Below are 18,831 nucleotides of genomic sequence, written 5' to 3' on the forward strand. Positions count from 1 at the left end.
AAAATTTAAATTTATCTTATCTTATCTTATTACAGACCGCTTTTATGGAGATTTTGGAATGTTTTCTTTAGGAGCTACTTTAAAACCATGCTGAAACCAGGAGACACACATAGCATTGGTTATTAGGCACCGCCACACCTTTTCATCGGTGTCCACCAACTTCTGCAACAATTCCGTCCTTTAATGAAACGGCTTAGAACGGATTTTATACTAAGCCAATCACGTGGATTCAACTTCCGCGCCTTTCGAACCGGGAAATGAAAATACAAAAAATGAAAACAATGCATGTATCTGATTTAGGTGTTGTTTTATATCCAAACTGAAACCATCATGAGAAGCGAAAGATCAATTTTACAATGACAAGCGAGTAATCGGCACTGAAATAGGTAACAGTTACATGAAGAGTGGTGCATTTACAGAACGTTTACTTTCGTCCCAAATGATTTCGTACCGTTCAAAATGGCTTACGTTGTAGAACATCTGCCGTGTGTTATTTTATGTAAATTGATTCTTCTAATTGATAATGAATTTGAATAAAAATATGCTTGTGTCGCAGGCTGTAAGATGGTTATAATAATATCCCAGTGACCAGTCAGGGGTGTAACTAGTAGCAATGCTACAGGATTTTTTAATCCAATTTTAATCCTCATTTTGACTGCATTTCCATATTATATAAAGCCACTGGATGCCAAAAAACCTTATTTTGGACCAAAATGTGCAAAAACAAATTTTTGGTGACGTTTTTAGATAGAACAGGGTCAGGCTCGTAAAATGTGCCTTATTTCAGAAATTGCCAAAAAGTGACCTCACTATTTTTAAAAACAACATGACAAAGTTTGCTCAAAGTTAGCCACCCAAAACACTTTAAAGGAAGTATTTTTTAATATTTTTGGAGTATTTTCATTTTAGATAAATAAATTATGGTAAAATCATCCCCTGAAAGGTCTAAAATGCGTCATTCAAAAACATGTGAAAGTGACAAGAATAGTCACTGTCTTAAAACAGTACTAATGTGTCATCACATTGACCTAGTTATGATCCAAGAAACTGCAGTGCAAATATTAACCAATACTGTAACTTTTACTAACCTTTAATAGTTGACCTTGACCCTTTGACAATATAGTTCTGACCTTGACCTTGGACGTCTGTATGTAATGTATAATGGTAATTCTTCTCTGTGGAACCAGTTGAACATCTCTGAAAATTTCTGAAACAAAATGAAAATTATATATATATATATATATATATATATAAACACACACACACACACACATAGAGTTGATGAACTGGTAATTAAATAAATATAATTGTACAGAAAAATAGATAAAAATTCATGTAAACAATATCAGTTAAGTTTAATTCTCTCACTGAATTTGTGACAAAATAAAGATGTTCAGAAAAAATAATCACCTAGCTATAGACTGTTCTTTCTGGTGGAAGTTCAACTTGTCTATTTTGACTGTGTTTTTTCTGCCTGTAAAGAGAAGAATGTATTCAAAATCAGTAAATTTTACACAAACAATTGGGTATTTTGAATTGTTAGAACATCCCAGGTCTAAAAGAAGTATTACATGTATTTGCAGTAATGACCAACAGTCAACATCTTTAAGTTAAAAGTTTAAGGCAAAGATCTTTAAAGTTAGAAGTTGAAACAAGAGATCTTGCCAGATCTCATTCTGTAATGCTCACCTGGGCCATGTCCCCTAAAGTTTGCAAATTTTACATGTATTTAGGTTTTATCATCAATAATATGATCCCTGTTGTGATAGAATTAAATTAAGATCAGTGGTTTACTGAATTTCCTTATATCAATGAAATGGACCGCGTCACGAGAAAAGGTGTCTTTTGGAATCTTCATTAGTTTATGATCAGTGTAGATCTAGCGCGTCATGTGCATCCATGTACTTGAATTTGGGGAAAAAATCTTCTTAAATAAAACAGGTATTGTGTGACTTATTATGAAACAGTACAAGTCCATAATTTTTGCAAAATCCATAAAAATCCTAAAGACAACTTTTCTCTTGAGACAGCTCAAATGCTAACACTAGCAGTTATTAGGTGCTACAAAATCATCTTAACAAGTTTGCATGCAAAAACAATAACAGGTCATGCAAAAAAAACAACAACAAAAAACACAAACTGAAAAATTGAAAATCAAAGGCTAACTGAAGAACCTTAAATACTGAATTCTACTGACATTGGCAACCATTATAGATCTTGGTCAACTGGCATGACTGCATGCCAGCTGATCTAGTTCTAAACTGATTACAGAATATATGCATATCAAGTACTTAATGGGTTAAAGCAGCATAATCAACACTAAGACACTATTTTGTAGTCTGTGCAAAACTGATAGTCTATGCCTTGCACATCTTAAATGGTTAAAATCAATGTATCAACAAAAATATATAGTCCTTTAACCAACTTAATCAGTTACTCCTTATATCCAAGCCTGTGCTAAATATTTTTAAAAAGCCTAGCAGCAATAAATGAAACCAGTTCTTGCTTATCGAGGAGTGTCTTAGTGTTGAGAAGAAACAAAAAAGGAATGTTATAATTTCTGCAACAAAAAGCACTAATGCTGGTAACATGCAACGGAAGTTGGGCTAAAAATGCTCTAATTTGGACTGAAACTGCAACTTGGAATGAAGCTGTAACTGGGAGTGGATCCAACTGGGATGAAGATAAACTTAGATGGAAGCTGTAACTGGGAGTTAATCTGTAACTGAGATGATGCTGTAACTTGGATTGAAATAGTAACTGGGAGTGAATCTGTAACTGGAACTGAAGCTCAGCTGTAACTGGAACAGTCTCAACTGGAAATACCTCAACTGGCTCTGGTAGTATCTTCAAATCGCCATTTCTGTAATCCTCAAGCAGCTTGTATGTGTAAACAGCTTCATCCTGATCATACACCACATTATACCAGTCTGGATAGCTTGGTACCACGGATACTACTCTCCCAAGATATGTATCTTCTTGGAAAGTATGCTGAATTCGTTTTCCAACTAATAATGGAGCATTTGTTCTAGCCCGTTCATTGCATGGACCTTTGAGTGCTTCATTCAGAAGTTTCTTAAGATTTCCAATGAGTTCATTTATAGTAAAGTCAATTCCTTTCTTGCTGAAGTTGAACACTGTTCGGTCTTTATGTTTTTGTTCTAACACAAATCTCCTAAACTTGAGCTGCCACTTCAAAGCTTCCCTTTTTTCTTGGTCACTATGAATTCTTCCAAGGGCCTCTGTTATTTGGTTTTCAGTCTGCCAAAGTTCATAATATAAAATATTTGAAATAATTTCCTCTTTTTGCTTTTTCTTTTTTTCACTTTTCCTTTCTGCCTCAGCAGCCTTTTCAGCTAATATCCTTCTTCTTTGCTCTTGTATTTCTCTGCACCTAGCTTTAAATGTCTCCCTGTATTTTCTGCCATCCTTTCTACTTTCTTTCATTAGCTTGTCTAACTCATCATCAGATAAACTCCCTATCCATTCACTAGTTTTGTTCATGGTATACATGAGAAATGCTTCATTTACTAAAGTAGAGGCATTTGGCCTATATCTAAGTTGAAAATCCAAAACACCAAATGCGAATTCTGGAAGCTTGTTATGAGGAATAACTGAAGTTGTTCTCTTTCTAATGTCGTCATTGGTTTCAAAATATTTCCCCCCTGGCAACTGATCACTCAACATCCTTTTAACAAGTGCATGCAAAGCAGTGGCTAGTGTCTGTGCTATCTGTGCAGCATGTTCATCTACACTCTCATTTTCAAGTACAAGTGCTGAGTATACTTCATCTTTATGAATATAGTCTGAATCAAAAGGGTACTCTTCGCCAGTTAGGAATCCAGATGAATCCTTCGATATTCGCTCGAAATACTGTAGAAGAACAACATAGTAATTGTTCATGTCTAGTATGTGTGTGCTGCCACTTTCAAGGATCCTCCATAATGGCGCTGTAATTAATTTAGATATCAATCCTAAGACTTTACAGCTTGCGATGAGAACATTTTCTTTTATGTCCAAGTATACTGCTTTTTGTAGTCTATTTGTAGGAAGATGATGTTTTTCAAAGAATGTAATAACATCCCTATGGTGATAATAAAGTACCTCCGCCAGAAAAAAAATTACATTAAACCGATTTCCATGGTACCTGATAAACTTAACACGTTGTTTAGTCAAGGACAGATAAGTATGAAAGTCTGCGTAACAACCGCTTTTCTCGTCACCTCCCCTTGAAAGGCACTTGCTTGCAGCACGTATCAGTCTAACTGTTGCTGATTCGGAGGCGTTCCAAAACTCAGATTTCACTTCCTCATCAGTTTCTGACCCTAAAGCTTTGTCCATCAAAGTATGCTCAAACTCTAACAAACATTTCCCACTAACTTCAGCAAAAGCTACTAGTAAGTGTAAACCACAGAAGAAAGTGTGGATTTTTGTACAAGAGTCACGTTGCCTTTCTGTTAGTTCTTCCCATCCAGTAGTCAAATCAGGAAGTATGTCTTTCCTATAATTTTCTAATAAATTATTAAATGCCTTTTCAGTGCTGGCACGGTCAGACATTGTATTGACAATGTTTGAAATGATCCTATCACCAACACTGTTTTCACTTCTTTCACAGTCTGTCAAGTCTGTTAATATGGTTTGAAAAGTATCAAATGCAGTTTGCGCTGATTTGTTGAACATTTCTCTAAGTCCAAGAAAGTAAGGTGATTTATTTTCGTCCGTAACAATGTAAGTGTTGTAAGTTTTACCAAATTTACGAGTTTCATCAGTGTACAATGTAAGGTTTTCCTTTGATGGCAAAACATGTGACAAATGTTTCTGAGTAACAACAGCTTTTGCAGACACTATGTTATCTATTGTAGCTCTCTTTGGTAATTTATTAGGTTCTTTACCTGCAAGATGTAACACCTCCTTTATTACTTCTGGTATTTTGTGATGGGCTACATTACAATTGCTTAAGTTCATAACACATGCCATGGTTTTACTGTTAAATGAATTACTACTTTCGTCAAAAAGCTCAACACTGTTATTGTCATTCAAAAGTTGTTCCATGTAGTCACAGTTTATCTGAAGGTCATTCACTGACTTTTTCAAATCTGAGTTATCTTTAACAACCTGATCTTTTTCATCAATAACCTCTGTAACTCGGACAGCTGTGTCAGCTACTTGTCTTTTTAACATGTCAACCTGTTTTTGTAATGCAACTGTTTTAGACGTTAAAGTTTTATTGCATGATTTTAAGTTTTTGTTTTGCAACAGTATGACAGTTTGGTTTTTAAGTCTTTCTTCAACTTTTGCTTTTTGGCGAATTAATAACTTTGAGTCTTTTTTTAACCGTTTAACTTCAGATTCTGTATCGGTACTCAGTTCTAATTTACGTTTAATACGTACATTTTTTCTACTAAGCTGTTTATTTGTTTCTTGCAATTTTCTTACGGTTGATCTCCGTTCTTGCAATTTTTCATGTATTAAAGATTTGTCTTTTTCTAAAGATTTTATCTCGGTCTCTTTATTTTCAATATCCTTTTCTTTATGAACAAGTTCACATGCTAAGGATTTCGAAACAGTTTCAAATACTTGTTCACTTTCACTATGTTTAGAATCACAATGTGACATACAAGTCTGAACTGGAATATCAAATTTCATATTAAGGAACCTGTCTTTATACTCACCTCGTTTACTTTTCTCTTCCTTAGAAATTCTGTACAGTTTGGTTAACAAAGATTTTGTATTAATTTCAGTAACACTGATACCAGAAAGAGTTGAGAAAATTTCAGCTAATGATGCTTCTTCCAAAGCAGCAGACTTGTAATTTTTGAACGCTTTTAAGGCACAACCCACTGTAAGTCCTTTTTCAAGGTCTATTTTCAAAACTTCCTGTTTGATTGGATCCATTATGAACAAAAAAAAGTATGAACTAAAATTATATGAACTGAAAGTAATATAGTAACAACTGTAACAACAGTTAACAATATAATAATACTCCACTAAAATATGGAGAGATTTCACATGACCTATACTGTAGATCTTTATAACAAAGGTGCATTCCTATACACGTGACATTTAAAACATTCAACAATCAGTGTCTAATTCTAAACAAATGCATTGAAGTGCAACTTCTCCATTTTCAGAAGATCATCTGAAACTAACTGTTTCAAATTTTCATTTCCACTTTCCTCAATGAAGTCTGCAAATGCGAGGTAAAGGTGAGAACAACTCGGTAGCCCAAAGTAACTGCTATTAAGTTTTTCTTTAAAAAATTCCAAAATATCAACATCCTTGCCAGCTACCTGTATAAGTTTCTGTTTCAGTTTCTGAAGTCTACGTCCACCTCCCTTTGTCTTCAAAATTAAGAACTTAACAAGACTAAATTCTGTTGAGAATCTCCCAACCTCTCGGTTGAAAACCGTCTGAGGAAACCGTACTGCTGAAGAGCTGAAATTGCACAATTACATCTGTCTCAGCCAATCAATAATAATGCAAACTCGGTGTTTAGCCTAACCTTTCAGCAAAACGTTCAATATGGAAAGTTGCACTTGTGGTCAAGTTTAAGTGAAATCAACAGAATAACTTACATTTGACTTCACCTTTCCCACAGCAGTTTCAACTTTCCTCCTTTTTTTGTGACATTGAAAACTTTCTTTCTATTGTGAAGTGAAGCTACTTGTAGAAAAAAGGGCTTACCAACTGGGAAATGTATTTTGCAGCTGAACTTCCCCCAAGAAAATTTTTACTTTCACGGAAAAGCGGGCATATTCTTATTAATCAAACATTGATAACTTCTATTATATCAAGAGATTCCCAGATACAAAAGCAGCAAAATAAGCAGCTGCAAATAAGTTGTCCGTATTGTCCAAGTGAAGGTACAGACAAGTGAAATTTTAAAGTGCTTTACAGAATAACTTAGAATTCATATGAACAGTCATTTTGCCAGAAAGTAATCAACTGGTCTGGTACCAAACATATGTGCCTGTAATCAATGATCATGCTGTAAAGCTGGAACATTCTCACTCACAATTTATCTAGCTAGATTGCAAGAAAGAAATTTGTGGGCTTAGTTAGTGAAAAACTATTGTAACTTTATATAATTATAAATAAAGAAGATACAATAGTTTTGCGCTAAGCCCTCGAATTGTCATGACATAAAGATCAGCATTCATTTACAGTGCATCATGCTATATCTACATGCAACATTTCATAATTTGACTTGTCACTATTACTGATGCAAGACAAGTTCACAATATGCTAAAACAAAGTAATAAATTCAGTCCGACAATTACATATTTCATGTAAATTGTAATGTATTATACCACTTTAACAAGGCATCACTGCATGCAGACAAGTTCTTAAAATTCACAACAATCAATTTCTCCATCAATTTTACTAATACTGAGTAGAAATACTATTCTGATTCTATTCAATTCATAATTCACTGAAATGAACCCCACCCACTCCACATCACAGCGCCGCATTGTTTGTAAGCGATTTATAAATTTCCCACGGCTGTCATCCAACAAAATACAACAAAATAGGTGCAATACTTATCAACAAAACATATTACAGTGTTTAGATACCCTACCATTATTTATTTATCGATAAAATGTAAGATTTCTCTCTGATTTCAAGCAAACACTTCGCGTGTTGACATTTTCTCGTTCATTCGGACGAATTCTGTTATTATCATAAGGAATGCATGACTTGTCCGAGATATGGCAAAATACCTCCGAAAAAGAAAGTGGTCCAAAGTTTTGCTAAATTTGATACGTTGTCATCCTATTACTGTTGTATTTTGCGTTTATATCAAATGTTTACACATTATTGAACTAATTTATCTAGGTTTCATCACCGTAATAGAGCGTAAAACGCTAAATTTTCTGAAAGGAACTTTTCAAACTTGCCTCATTTCTTTTCTGTGCGGTCCGGAAACAAAATTTTAACGATTACACATGCGCATATGTTTCTATTAAAAAGTTATGACGTTTTTCTGGCCCAATGAAATTGCTTTATTTCAGGAAAACCCGTAAAATAAGGAAGGGTATCACGGCTTTCCTGGGGTTTCTGTTTTTAGGCCAGTGCGCATCTCGCTGCGCAGCGCCACCTAGCGAGTGTAGCATTGCTATAACTAGCTCAAGATCTTCAGCGCTCTCGGTTTATATACTGGATTTGGACTAGAGAGCTGAAGTGCACTCCGTAGGGAAATCATACCAATAATCGTGCCAGAAATCTGACACGCTCGCGTTTGTACATTTTAAAAAAATAGGCAGCAGCACTTTCTTCAGTTAATATATAGTAAAATCTACCATTGTGCCAAATTTTACGCATTAAAACCCATAATTGATGGCAGAACTACCTGACAATTTCGAACTGGTGTGAAACGTTTACTCTACGCCGCCATCTTGCTCCTTTGAAATACGAGACTGACCTTTCACCTGTGCGAACCGCTAAGAGAGCACTCACATGTGCCGCAATCTGACTAAAGTACTTGATCTTCTAAACGAAGATCTGAGAACGACCCATTCACATTCGTCTTCTGTATATTTTGGATTTCCAATATTGCTATTTTTATTTTCGCAAATCTATTTTTGTTTGAACCAATCAGACAACTTGTTGGAATGTCACTCTAGTTTAAGAAAAATTTGCAGTTAATCCAGGGCTCGAACCCGGGACCTCCCGCTTACAGCGCAAGTGCCCTACCGACTGAGCTAACCGGCTATCTGACATTTTTCGACATAAAAATTGTTGATATCAAAAACCACGGCTTTTTAAAGCTTGCAGAATGTTGTAAGTTAGCTTTTGATTGGCTAGCGGAAGGGTTGTCAGAACGAGGCCATCAATAGCTCGTTGTCAGATCCTATGCGTAGCGTAATAGGAGATGTACTTTAGTCAGATTGCATGTGCCGCTTCGTATTTGAAGTTGCATCAGCATCCCGGTGGCACAAAAACTTGGGAAAATGGTTATTTTTTATTGAAATTGATTTGAATTATTACTTTATAGATAAATCCTTAAGAAAACTTGTATGTATAAATCATTTCTTTTGTTTACAAGGTGCTCTAGAGACTCTACATGTGTACTTTTAGTGGCTCGCGCTGTTACGTCATGCGAGAATCTCGTAGCTATTCAAAAATGGCCGCCGAAATGATGCTGATCTAGCAGTGACTTGTAAAAATCGGCGATTTTATTATAACATTTGCTTCCAGAATTTGATAAATGGTGTTAACTGATGTAGAAGTGATTACTCAAGATATCCATACATCTTCGTTCAAAATTTCAGTTGACTACGTTTGCAACAAAAAGTTGGACAACTTTTTATTTTGGTATGGTTTCATAGTAGGCCTGGTCCAAAACTCTATAAAGCCGCAACTATGAAAAAAATAAAATATAAAAAAGCGGCATTTAGAGTTTTGGAAGCCGGGACTAGGGTGTAACTGTTTCAAGTTATCACAGTTTATAACCCAGTTATCACAGTTTATAACCCAATTGAGTTATGGCTTAAACTTTCATAACTTGTTTCAGTTATCATAAAATATTACAAAGCCCTCTTGTGCCAATTCCTCATTATGAATGAGACTAATGCAATTATTTCCTGAATCCTTGACCTTTTATCTTTCCAGCTATGCAAAAAATTTTTTTACGCAAGGCTGATAAAGTTTTACGCACAAGTTTTAAAGCTATAAAACTATTAATATCCCATTATGCTTATCAGGTCATGCTCAGACTAAAAGAGAATTTGATTAACCACAGTTTGCTACTAATTTCACTTTAAAGGTCACTTTGTGAGAACAGCAAAAAGACTTTTTTTGAATAACTTACCTGAGTAAGTTTCTAGACTTACATTCACCTTCAATTGATAAAATTATGCATTTTTAACAGTAAAAATATTTCTTTTCTTTAGTATCACATGCTGAAAACAGCTAAATTATAATAATTTTCTAAGGTCTTAGGTTTGTAGCTTTCTATCTTGTAAACTATTTATCACAAAAGAATGAAAAATATACCGTCAGAACGGTCACACATTAAACCGGAATCCACCTAAAAACCGGAATACACCGGAATACACTTTGCATAACCGGAATACACATGTATTTTTTAATTTAAAGGTATCTTTGAAGTGTTTTTGATATAATTCGATCATATTTATCATAAATAATTAATATACGAAAGGAAAATAAAATACGTTCACGCAAAATGATTTTATACGAGATTGAAGTTCGGCGTCCGCGCCGGAAATTTCCATAACCGAAATACACCCGTATTTCATTAATAAATGGTATTTTTGTAAGGGCTATTGCAAAAAACATTCGAGTATAATATAAATAATTAGTTTACAAAATGAAAATGAAATACTTAAACGCAAAACGATTTTATACGAGTTTGAAATTCGGCGAGCTTACGGAAATGTTGTACGCTTACGTCGCTATGACTAGATACCGGAATGTTGATTATTGGAAATTATTTAACAGTTTCTTCACATTTCATTTAAATAAATGAAAAAAGAAAATAATTTATGATTAAAAAAATATCGATATTCAATTTATAAATGAATTATAGACAAAATACTGGTCATGACATAACCGCGCTGATCGGAAAGGGCTTAACATGATCGGTAAAGGCTTGCCACGCGTTTATTATTTGAAATTATTAATTGTTTCTTCATATGTCATTTAACAAATAAAAAAGAAAATAAATTAGGAATTATAAAATAGCAATTTTCGAATTCTAAATGAATTATAGACAAAATACGAGTGGCATAAACCGCGCTGATCGAAAAGGACATAACATGATCGGAAGGAGCATGTCACGTGTTTATTATTGAAAATTATTTAATTATTTCTTTAGATTTCGTATAACAAATAAGAAAGAAAATAAACTGAGAAAAAATATCAATATTCGATTTTTAAATGAATTATACACAAAACACATGTCAGTGCATAAACCGCGCTGATCGGAAAGGACCGGCCGTATGTTTATTGGAACTAATTGAATTATTTCCTCAGAATTGATTTGATAATTTATCATGTTTAAGAAGAAAATATATTTTGAAAAATCAGTTTTCAAAAGAATTTTATCATGTTTAATATAAATATAAAAACGTTTACTGCGTTCATTGCCATAGCACAATTAATATCCTTTGAATATATGCGGCGTAACAAACACGTGTCTCTGATTAGTCCTGATTGGATTATCACACCTATTGATTATCAGTTAATCAGTATATTTGAAAGCACACACAAGTGACATGTGACAAATTATGTCTAACGAGGGAAGTGCAGTTAAATATGATAAGCTTTTATTTAATTTCATTTAATTGTCGGTATTATTGCAAATTGAAAAATTGAGGAAAAACAGGTACAAGATTCAATATTTTATCGGCATAAACAAATAAATGTTCATCGCCAATATACAGTATAATTTTTATTTTTGCACATGAAAAGCTTATAAAGCCATATACATATATGCTTTAAGGTATCAGCACTTATTCAATGTTTTGCCAAAACAGCGATGAATTGTAGATTTAATCATACATTGGCCTAAATTATTTTACGAGTTCACATTCCAGATATACTATAGACGGCACATTTATATATTAATGCATATTGCCCTTGGTATGATTTTGCGCACGCTGATTTTCAATCGTGTACAAGACGTAATGCGCAAAAGTATTTTAATATCCTTGTGAAAATTAATTATTTATGATAAATATGTTTGAATTCAGTCATAAACCACTTAAAAAATACCATTTGCTGAAGAAATAAGGGTGTATTTCGGTTATGGTAATTGCCCGAGCGGCCGCCAAATATCAATCTCGTATAAATTGTTTTGTGTTAAGTATTTTATTTTCCTTTTGTAAACTTATTGTTTATATTAAACAAGGATGATTTCTAAGAAAAAACACTACAAAATACCATTTATCAATAAAATACGGGTGTATTTCGGTTATGGAAATTTCCGGCGCGGACGCCGAACTTCAATCTCGTATAAAATCATTTTGCGTGAACGTATTTTATTTTCCTTTCGTATATTAATTATTTATGATAAATATGATTGAAATATATCAAAAACACTTCAAAAATACCTTTAAATTAAAAAATACATGTGTATTCCGGTTATGCAAAGTGTATTCCGGTTTTTAGGTGGATTCCGGTTTAATGTGTGACCCCGTCAGAAAGAAAATTTAATTCTGAAAATAAATTATATCGGATACTAAATGGTTAAATAAAGTATTCATAGACTAATTTTGATCTGAGTAACACAGGTATAAATTTTGCAATTTTTCTCCCAATAACCTGTATTGGGATAGTGTACAGATAATGCTACAGAGTATTGGTTATCAATAATCAATACTGTTGTATCTGTATGGGGTAAAGGGTTAAGAAAGGAACCAAGATCTTACGGTGATACAAGTTGTGTGCAAGTTTGGTAAAAATCAAATCATAAATAAAGCTGCTGTTGTGCAGACAAGGTCAAAATAGCTTATTCTGGCCCTTTGAGGGGCCATAACTCTGGGATCTGGCCAGTTGAAGAAAGGAACCGAGATCTTATGGTGATACAAGTTGTGTGCAAGTTTGGTTAAAATAAAATCATAAATGAAACCACTATTGTGCAGACAAGAAATCGTTGACGGACGCACAGACACATAGACGACGGACGAAGGGTGATCACAAAAGCTCACCTTGTCACTTTGTGACAGGTGAGCTAAAAAATGAATTTGACTGACGAGATGTGCAACGCGCATACGCAAATTTAACAGTTAAAAGCCTTGAATTAGTAGGAATAGGACATATAACCTGTATTAGTTATAAAATATAGTTAACTCAGCCTGAGTTGCTCGAATCAAATCAAATCAAAATTTATTTATTGTCGGAGATATTTAACAAATTAACATAAGCTATGTATAGCTTTGATTTGATTTGATTTGATTTGAGCTGTTTTCAGCATGTGATACTAAAGAAAAGAAATATTTTTACTGTTAAAAATGCATAATTTTATTAATTGAAGGTAAATGTAAGTCTAGAAAGGATTATATTAAGTGTTTTTCAAAATCAACAAACTCATATAATCAGTCATTAAAATCTACACTTGGACCAAACTTACAGAACTTCATAGGTCATAGATCATAAAATTAATTAATTACATAATGTTTTCATAAGAAGCATTGATCAAAGACACTTTCTATAAAACTTTTTTGGTCCATATATTCAAAAATGATGCAAACAACACTTTAAAGGCCTAGATTCACTACTATATAAGTGTCCCCCCCCAAATCCAATATACAACTCCCATCTTATCTGCTGCTTATCAGCGATTATGTAACTGTAACTGATTAGAGGACAATTAGCACAGCAGGGACCCCAACTAGACCATGAAGATGTGTGCAGTGGAGTTGAAAGAAATTAATTTTTCTTCAGTGAATGTGGAATGATAATAATATTAATTATTATTTTGATATTATATAGATGATAATAAGTATTACTTTAATGTTATAATAATGATAATAATAAAAATAATCATAATAATAATTATTATTGTTATTATTACTATTATATTACAAAAAGGATGATTAAAGATACAGTAAAAATATTGAAAATAATAATGATAATAAAACACAAGTGTAGTGAAAACTTCAGGAGTTCTTTGTGCTGACAAACAATATTTTTCTAATTGGAAACTGGGTTTCTTGTATTCATGTAATGAACATTATTTGAACTTAAAATTAGTGTTCCATCTATACTGAATTTTCATTTTCAGTATGTTGCCAAAAGTGACTTTTTTTTCATGCTTTGCTTTGTAACTTTGAAATGCTCATACTGTTTTCAGTTTTAGACAAATGTTATTTACAGTATTCTGCAAGCTTTAGATGTGTGAAAGTCACAATTTTCTGAAATATCACAATTCTCCAGACAGACTTTGAAAAAATAAAAACTTGCATATTTCTTTAAGTATGTTTATCATTATTTCATTATTGTGAAAATAAGTTTCTGATTATCTTATTATTGTGTTTGATCAACAAATATTTTTCTTTACATAGAAATGCCAAAAAAAAAAACCAAACAACTATTATAACTTTAAAAGTTATCATCAATTTAAGATAAATTAACTTGTTTCACCTTCTCACTAATTGATACACTTGTAAGGTAGACTGACTCTCCAATAAACATTGACCCTTGTTAATTGGAACCATACTGTGATGGTCATTAGCCCCCAGCTGTGCTGGTGAAGACAGAAATCCCTTGGCCCACTGCCAAAATCTAGGCCTTTAATTGCTTTGTTTTGACAGCTGTGCCTAATAAACAGACTTCCTAGGGGTCCAGGTCAATTAGCATAAATTCCACAAGTGACCTATGGATTTAAATGGTTGTTATGGTAACCACACCTTTTATTACACTGACCTAAACTCCAATCTAATGTCTCACTTTTACATAATTTGCCATAATTGAATGTTAGAATGCAAACAGTAACATGCTTTTGGGTCACCTTTGTACTTTTCCCTTCAACAATAGCCCCCTTATCATATATAAAGTCAGTGTGATTTTCAAAAAATGCCACCTGAATTTAAACTGAAAATTACCAATAAATTTTAATTATAACCACAAGTTTTTCTGAAATTTATCCTTTATTAATAGTTTAAATTTCACAAATATGCTTTTGTTGGATTCATTGCTGCTATATTTTATTGGTATTTTGCATTTAAACTATCAGTGTATTTAAGTGTGTTAAAACTAGGGTTGGATACCGGTTCCCGGTATCGGTACAATACCGAATAATCACTTCGAAAAGTACCGGTTTATACCGTTTCGTAAAAGAACCGGTTCCTATTTCGGTATTTCCATAAAAGTAAAAACAAAATTCTTACAAAATCTGTGGCAAAATAAAGCAGAAATTTAAGCAAATAGCGTAATAACACGATCGACATTGTTTACTGTGATACCGCTCCGAGTAACCTCCCTTGACATGGAGAGCTAACGAATAGTTTCGTATGCTAAATATTACCTGAAATACTTCTTTTCCCGTCGTTTTAAACAACATAAACCAATACTTCATTTCAAAATACAGGACACTATTTTTCTTTGTAGTATTCCTTTAAAACTAATGAAAAAAATTATGTAAATAAAAAGTTACGAGACTAAGCTGTAACCTACGTAAACAAATAATCGGTTTTCGCGAACCATTAGAAATAATGTTATTCAGAGCTCCAGATAAGATTTTAGGTTAAGGGGTATTTTACTCCTAGATTTTTTTTCAAAGGGGTATTTTAGAATTCTAAATGGTTTTTCCGAATACGAAATCATTTAAAAGGGTAATAATAATAACTGTTTGTATAATTTTCTGATATTCATGTGCTCCACTGAAGTGCTTTTGTCGACCAGTGCTGTTTTCCTGAATATTTTTGAGCCTTCATTCAAACAGTTTTAACATTTTGTTTACTGCATACATCACATCTTACACTACATCTTAATTTCAGTTACTGACCACTGCGATATATCAACAGCCAGTGATAGTATCACTGATACTTTGACTGTCAATGTTTTTATTTCAGAAACACTCACATGACTGTATGGTGCTTCGGCTTTTTCAATAGTTACCAATAATATATCATAGATCAAGTGCTTAGCGATAGGCATTGTCCGAGTCATCTCTTGTCACATACTTTAATATACTTGAAGAAGAAAATGGCATTATTTTACGATATCGTTTGCGTTTGCTTTTATGAGACGCCATTTTTAGCTCAACCGTCACAAAGTGACAAGGTGAGCTTTTGTGATCGCGCGGTGTCCGTCGTCCGTCCGTGTGTCCGTAAACTTTTGCTTGTGACCACTCTAGAGGTCACATTTTTCATGGGATCTTTATGAAAGTTGGTCAGAATGTTCATCTTGATGATATCTAGGTCAAGTTCGAAACTGGGTCACGTGCCTTCAAAAACTAGGTCAGTAGGTCTAAAAATAGAAAAACCTTGTGACCTCTCTAGAGGCCATATATTTCACAAGATCTTCATGAAAATTGGTCAGAATGTTCACCTTGATGATATCTAGGTCAAGTTCGAAACTGGGTCACGTGCCATCAAAAACTAGGTCTGTAGGTCTAAAAATAGAAAAACCTTGTGACCTCTCTAGAGGCCATATATTTTACAAGATCTTCATGAAAATTGGTCAGAACGTTCATCTTGATGATATCTAGGTCAAGTTCTAAACTGGGTCACGTGCCATCAAAAACTAGGTCAGTAGGTCAAATAATAGAAAAACCTTGTGACCTCTCTAAAGGCCACATTTTTCATGGGATCTGTATGAAAGTTGGTCTGAATGTACATCTTGATGATATCTAGGTCAAGTTCGAAACTGGGTCACGTGCGGTCAAAAAGAAGGTCAGTAGGTCTAAAAATAGAAAAACCTTGTGACCTCTCTAGAGGCCATATATTTCATGAGATCTTCATGAAAATTGGTCAGAATGTTCACCTTGATGATATCTAGGTCAAGTTTGAAAGTGGGTCATGTGCCATCAAAAACTAGGTCAGTAGGTCAAATAATAGAAAAACCTTGTGACCTCTCTAGAGGCCATATTTTTCATGGGACCTGTATGAAATTTGGTCTGAATGTTCATCTTGATGATATCTAGGTCAGTTTCGAAAGGGGGTCACATGCCTTCAAAAACTAGGTCAGTAGGTCAAATAATATAAAAACCTTGTGACCTCTCTAAAGGCCATATTTTTAATGGGATCTGTATGAAAGTTGGTCTGAATGTTCATCTTGATGATATCTAGGTCAAGTTCAAAACAGGGTCATGTGCGGTCAAAAACTAGGTCAGTAGGTCTTAAAATAGAAAAACCTTGTGACCTCTCTAGAGGCCATACTTGTGAATGGATCTCCATAAAAATTGGTCAGAATGTTCACCTTGATGATATCTAGGTCAAGTTTGAAACTGGGTCATGTGCCTTAAAAAACTAGGTCAGAAGGTCAAATAATAAAAAAACCTCGTGACCTCTCTAGAGGCCATACTTTTCATGGGATCTGTATGAAAGTTGGTCTGAATGTTCATCTTGATGATATCTAGGTCAAGTTTGAAACTGGGTCAACTGCGGTCAAAAACTAGGTCAGTAGGTCTAAAATTATTAAAATCTTTTGACCTCTCTAGAGGCCATATATTTCAATGGATCTTCATGAAAATTGACCTGAATGTTCACCTTGATGATATCTAGGTCAAGTTTCGAAACTGGGTCATGTGCGGTCAAAAACTAGGCCAGTAGGTATAAAAATAGAAAAACCTTGTGACCTCTTTAGAGGCCATATTTTTCATGAGATCTTCATGAAAATTAGTGAGAATGTTCACCTTGATGATATCTAGATAAAATTCAAGACAGGGTCACGTACCTTTGAAAACTAGGTCAATAGGTCAAATAATAGAAAAACCTTGTGACCTCTCTAGAGACCATATTTTTCAATGGATCTTCTTGAAAATTGGTCAGAATTTTTATCTTGATAATATCTAGGTCATGTTCAAAACTGGGTCACATGAGCTCAAAAACTAGGTCACTATGTCAAATAATAGAAAAAACGATATACTCAAAACTGGGTCATGTGGGAAGAGGTGAGCGATTCAGGACCATCATGGTCCTCTTGTTTGTTTGTTGTACTCGATAACAAATAGGATGTGCTTGATTTACGATAAAGTTGGATTACGCACTTTAACCGAGTAAAATACGTATCCCGTTTTTAGCTCACCTGTCACAAAGTGACAAGGTGAGCTAATGTGATCGCGCAGCGTCCGTCGTCCGTGCGTGCGTAAACTTTTGCTTGTGACCACTCTAGAGGTCACATTTTTCATGGGATCTTTATTCAAGTTGGTCAGAATGTTCACCTTGATGATATCTAGGTCAAGTTCGAAACTGGGTCACGTGCGGTCAAAAACTAGGTCAGTAGGTCTAAAAATAGAAAAACCTTGTGACCTCTCTAGAGGCCATATATTTCTCAAGATCTTCATGAAAATTGGTCAGAATGTTCACCTTGATGATATCTAGGTCAAGTTCGAAACTGGGTCTCGTGCCATCAAAAACTAGGTCAGTAGGTCAAATAATATAAAAACCTTGTGACCTCTCTAAAGGCCATATTTTTCATGGGATCTTTATGAAAGTTGGTCTGAATGTTCACCTTGATGATATCTAGGTCAAGTTCAAAACTGGGTCACGTGCGGTCAAAAAGAAGGTCAGTAGGTCTAAAAATAGAAAAACCTTGTGACCTCTCTAGAGGCCATATATTTCACAAGATCTTCATGAAAATCGGTCAGAATGTTCACCTTGATGATATCTAGGTCAAGTTTGAAAGTGGGTCACATGCCGTTAAAAACTAGGTCAGTAGGTCAAATAATAGAAAAATCTTGTGACATCTCTAAAGGCCATATTTTTCATGGGATCTCTATGAAAGTTGGTCTGAATGTTCATCTTGATGATATCTAGGTCAGATTCGAAACTGGGTCACATGTGGTCAAAAACTAGGTCAGTAGGTCTAAAAATAGAAAAACCTTGTGACCTCTCTAGAGGCCATTCTTATGAATGGATCTTCATAAAAATTGGTCAGAATGTTCATCTTGATGATATCTAGGTCAAGTTCGAAAGTAGGTCACATGAGCTCAAAAAGTAGGTCAGTAGGTCAAATAATGGAAAAACCTTGTGACCTCTCTAGAAGTCATATTTTTTATGGGATCTGTATGAAAGTTGGTCTGAATGTTTATCTTGATGATATATAGGTCAGGTTTGAAACTGGGTCAACTGCGATCAAAAACTAGGTCAGTAGGTCTTAAAATCAAAAAACCTTGTGACCTCTCTAGACGCCATACCCTTGAAT

General features: G+C 34.1%; 1 protein-coding gene across 1 annotated transcript in view; it reads left to right on the forward strand.

The window, feature by feature from the left end:
* Window positions 1–233: 233 nt before the first annotated feature.
* Window positions 234–18,831, forward strand: part of LOC123536603 (uncharacterized) — a 57,935-nt gene continuing 39,337 nt past the window's right edge. The window contains exon 1 of the mRNA XM_045319930.2: window positions 234–386. The gene's annotated coding sequence lies outside the window, so the exon portion shown is untranslated. The remainder of the gene's footprint in view (window positions 387–18,831) is intronic.

This window comes from Mercenaria mercenaria, chromosome 1 (genome assembly GCF_021730395.1).
Source record: "Mercenaria mercenaria strain notata chromosome 1, MADL_Memer_1, whole genome shotgun sequence".
NCBI lineage: Eukaryota > Metazoa > Mollusca > Bivalvia > Venerida > Veneridae > Mercenaria > Mercenaria mercenaria.